Raw genomic sequence first — 4217 nt, 5'->3', positions numbered from 1 at the left:
AAGTACTCTACTTCCAATGGAAACGGAACACTAAATTTGATCTGTACCGAAGTTGAGGATTTCGGAGGAAACTAGACCACTGTGTCACTCAATTCGGTTCCACTCCGGTACAGATCAAATTTAGTGTTCCGTTTCCATCGGAAGTAGAATAGAAATGAGAAAAATTAATATTTCAGTAGAGCCAACTTAAAACTCGCTTGTGTAAATATAAACAGACATAACCTGGAAAGAATATAATCCGAGAAACCTCTAATTGACTCCGCGGAAACGATTCAATCATATATTTTATCTTTTTATTTTTAACTTACATCGACTTCTTACCAAGACACATAGAGCTTATACTCATGGAGAGGCCCTGCGAGCGCAAGGAGGATTGACAAAGAGAAATATATTTTTCTGTTTCAATTGTGGCCACTTTTTATAGAAGAGAATAACAGAGAACACGGAGTGGGGGAGCCACAGTTGAGACAAAATATATCCAAATATATCTCTCTTTGTCGATCCTGCCGGCGCGGCCCTCTCTATGGTTAGCATATAGGCAGGGCTACTCCATGAGTATAAGCTCTATGCCAAGGTTTTGGTTTTGGTGCTCTTTTGGCTCAGTGGACCTACAAAGCTAGTCCATACGCCATTCTACGTCTTTTTGATGATAGGTTTAAAACCGTGGATAGGGTTCCTGACGCCTAGCCACGGAGTTGTATACTGGTTTAAATTAACAGATAACAATAAAGAAAGTGGTGTAAAACACCGAAAATTGTCCAAAAATATTCGCACCGTAACTACGCACATTCAACCGGTACGGCTGATGCAACCCAACTAGCTCTATGCCAAGATCCGACATAATGCAGACATAATGAAAAATAGAGGTTGGCATTGGGTGTGTTTAGACGAAGCTAGCGCTACGTAGCGCTACGTAGCGGTTTCATGTAGCAGTTGCAATTGCTGCGTTACTTCTGCTGGACAGTATTGCTACGCGCAGCATGTTCTATAGAAGTAACGCAGCACTTGCAACTGCTACATGAAGCCGCTACGTAGCGCTACGTAGCGCTAACTTCGGCTAAACACACCCATTATTTAGTTTCAAACGTTTCCACCGATTAGGCCTGTTCTACAATACAGTCGTAAGCTGTAAGTTGCAAGAAATAGAGCAATCACAGATAAATCACAGAAGAATAATCGATTGTGATTGGTCAATTTCTTACGACTTACAGCTTACGACTGTATTGTAGAACAGGCCTTAAAACTTTACGTCAATTCGCTGCCACTCCGATAAACCTTATAGATCAAAGTGAAAGTGAAATAAGCGCAATTTGACGCGATTCCATCGACTTAAATTTGATTCTACACCGCATTAGGTGTGAATTAACGCTTCGGTGAAAACTAGGTCAGTGTAACCAGAGAGAAGCCTGAGAGCGGCCAACTCAAGTCGCAGGTCTCGTGGAACTGATCAATCACGTTAGTCAATTGGCTGATTTGACTCTGCTATTGGTCAATTCCACGAGATCTAAGACTTGCGTTTAATGTAGAACGGCCTTTGAGTTCCACTTTTGTGGAAATACGGCTAAAACCAGCGGCTGAAACCGTCGTAAAATACTACAATGGCATGGCCGCTCTCAGGCTTCTCTCTGGTTGAACACACAGCATTGTAGCTGTGTACAATTGTGTCGACTTGTGTCGTAGTTGGAAAGCACCGAAGTGTACACAAAGTTACACAGGCTGCTTTCCTTTTAAGAGACACAGTCGACACAAGTCGACACAAAAGTCATTCTGTCTTCGTTCAGTATTCAGTGAGAAACAAAGACAGAATGACTTTTGTGTCGACTTGTGTCGACTGTGTCTCCTAAAAGGAAAGCAGCCACAGTGTCGCCTGTGTACGTAGTTGGAAAGCACCTATGGTTGACAGATTTCAAATTATCTTACGCACAGCAAGTTGGATTACAAGTGATTTGGCAATTGTCAGCAAATAATTAATATAAAAAAAATAAAAATAATTAATATAAAAAGAATAAAAGCTATTCTGTTATAATGTTAATTAACAGACAAAATAAATGTTATACGTATATATATATTTTATAAAAATATATATTTGTGTTATAAATTCAACATATGCGTTTGTAAGTTAAAAAGAAAAAAAATACACTAAATTTTACAATAGAGCACATAAATTAATATAATGTTAATAATTGCAGTAAATAAAATATAAAAAAGACATTAAATACTCTTATGAAAAAGAACTACTGTCGATTACATATAAATAAAGTCAGTAATATAAATATTACTGACAATCACATAAGAATATTATTAGGCATTACAGGAATCACTGAAAATATTACTGTCAATTACACAGAATGCCAGTAATTTTTTTGTACCACTGCCGCAATATATTACTTCCAGTAGTTCTTTTTCGTAAGGGTAACTATTATAAGATATATATGTCTTATATTATATTATTAAATTTACTAATACGTATATTATAATACATATATTATAAAACAACAATATATATTATAAAATACAAAATATATATTATAAAACATATATATTATAAAATAACACTATTTTCCACAAGTTGCGAGTATTATTTTTTGGAAAACTAAATGTGACTACAAATAAATTATCAAACACCTTTTCTAAAACTAGACTACTATTATTTTAAAATAACACACAAATTTATTACCTGTTGTCTGAGATAAGCATATGCACCAAGCGCGGTGCGAGCGCTTTTAAATTTCTTTGCGGCGCAGAAATGAGCGCTGCGCAGCAGGCAGCGCGCCTATTAACGTCGCGATAAGGGAAATGTACCTGCGCAGGATCACAAACCAATCGCAAAGTGCCCCGCGGCGCGGGGCAGCCTATTATGCGATAACACATGCGTGTCTGCGCGAACGGGCGATCCCGATTCGCAGAAAACATGCTTCGTTTTCTGGAAGCACCCTCAAAAAGTGCAAATCACGCAGACCGTTTCATGAAAAAACAAAAGGAACCTTCGAGAAGAAAAATAGTATATAAAGCCAGTACAGATTCAGGAAACCCCTATTCTTTCGTGACGCGCAAGTCAAATCTCGCATAGCATTTTGCAGTCAAGGAAATTAGACGGTCGCTCGCTGGCTAAATTTCCTTCCCTTTTTTTTCATTGCTAATTAACACATTCGGTCGCTTGCCGATTCCTTTTTTCTCACAAAGTCGTGGCTATCTACAAATTAATAACAAATTGTAAATAGTGTACATAGTTATTATTTTCTCAGTAACATTATACTTATTATCTACCAGTTTAATTGCGTTTCTTCTTTTTTTTTGTGTGTGTCTTGTGTCACCTGCAGTGCGAGTTCTTTAGTTAGCAAAGAGACACCTGTGAAATGTAATTTTTTTATTTTTGTTTGTATTGGTAGTTTGTTTCCAATTGTGATTGTCTGACCTATTGCGACAATTTGAGACACAGCACAGCATCATAATTATTTATTTATATTGTGAATATATTATGTATTAAATATATGTTAATTTGCGTATCTTTTTCCGCGCTCTCGTTGCTTTCGTACAATTCAAGTATGACATTGCGCTTGCGCACAACAACAACTAATCATATTTATTTATGCTCCATCTAGCATAGCACAAAATATTGAAAACACAGCAAGATTATTCAACCGGACACCATTTGCATTGGGATGAAATCATTTTCTTGATAGTGTGTACTGCATATTAAGTTGTATTTTGTAGGTTTAAAATCGTCTCTTCCAATTGTTGCAATCCACAGTTGTAAAATATTCGAGCGATTTAATGGAAATCTACAATATTTATACTGTTTACTTACATAACCTTAAAATATTTCAACTTAGAAGTATAAATAAATATCCGACTTACCGAAATAAATAAAATCCATCTTTTGTGGTATTTTTACACTGTGGAATGCAACAAGAGCTCGGCATGTTTACACAGTGATGTTACGTTTACGATGGTACTTTTTTACTTTACCTGTATCACTACACCGAGTAGCACATTCGCTACTCGGTGTTACTGATCATACTGTTATACACGCACCGCCGCCATTTTGTTGTAGGTTGTCATGGCCGAAACCATATATGTAATACTCCTATATTGCTTGCTTCGTATACTTCCCATGAGCGGTTTGTCCGCCGATGAAGTGAGACAGATGATAGATGTATTGACCGTTCTGCGCATGCGCTAGATTCTGAGGTAGGAGTAGGCTGCGCAGATCTTAT

General features: G+C 37.1%; 1 long non-coding RNA gene across 1 annotated transcript; it reads right to left on the bottom strand.

Moving 5' to 3' along the window:
• Window positions 1-2747: 2747 nt before the first annotated feature.
• On the bottom strand, window positions 2748-4025 carry LOC109863075. The gene is made up of 3 exons (XR_002251284.1): window positions 3859-4025; window positions 3268-3782; window positions 2748-3193 (listed from the first exon to the last, which is right to left on the bottom strand). It is a non-coding gene; the product is annotated as an uncharacterized LOC109863075 (long non-coding RNA).
• Window positions 4026-4217: the final 192 nt, after the last annotated feature.

The sequence above is a fragment of the Pseudomyrmex gracilis genome, unplaced genomic scaffold (assembly GCF_002006095.1).
Source record: "Pseudomyrmex gracilis isolate BER0280 unplaced genomic scaffold, ASM200609v1 scaffold_3061, whole genome shotgun sequence".
Classification (NCBI taxonomy): Eukaryota; Metazoa; Arthropoda; class Insecta; order Hymenoptera; family Formicidae; genus Pseudomyrmex; species Pseudomyrmex gracilis.
This window is presented reverse-complemented; position numbering and strand designations above follow the sequence as displayed.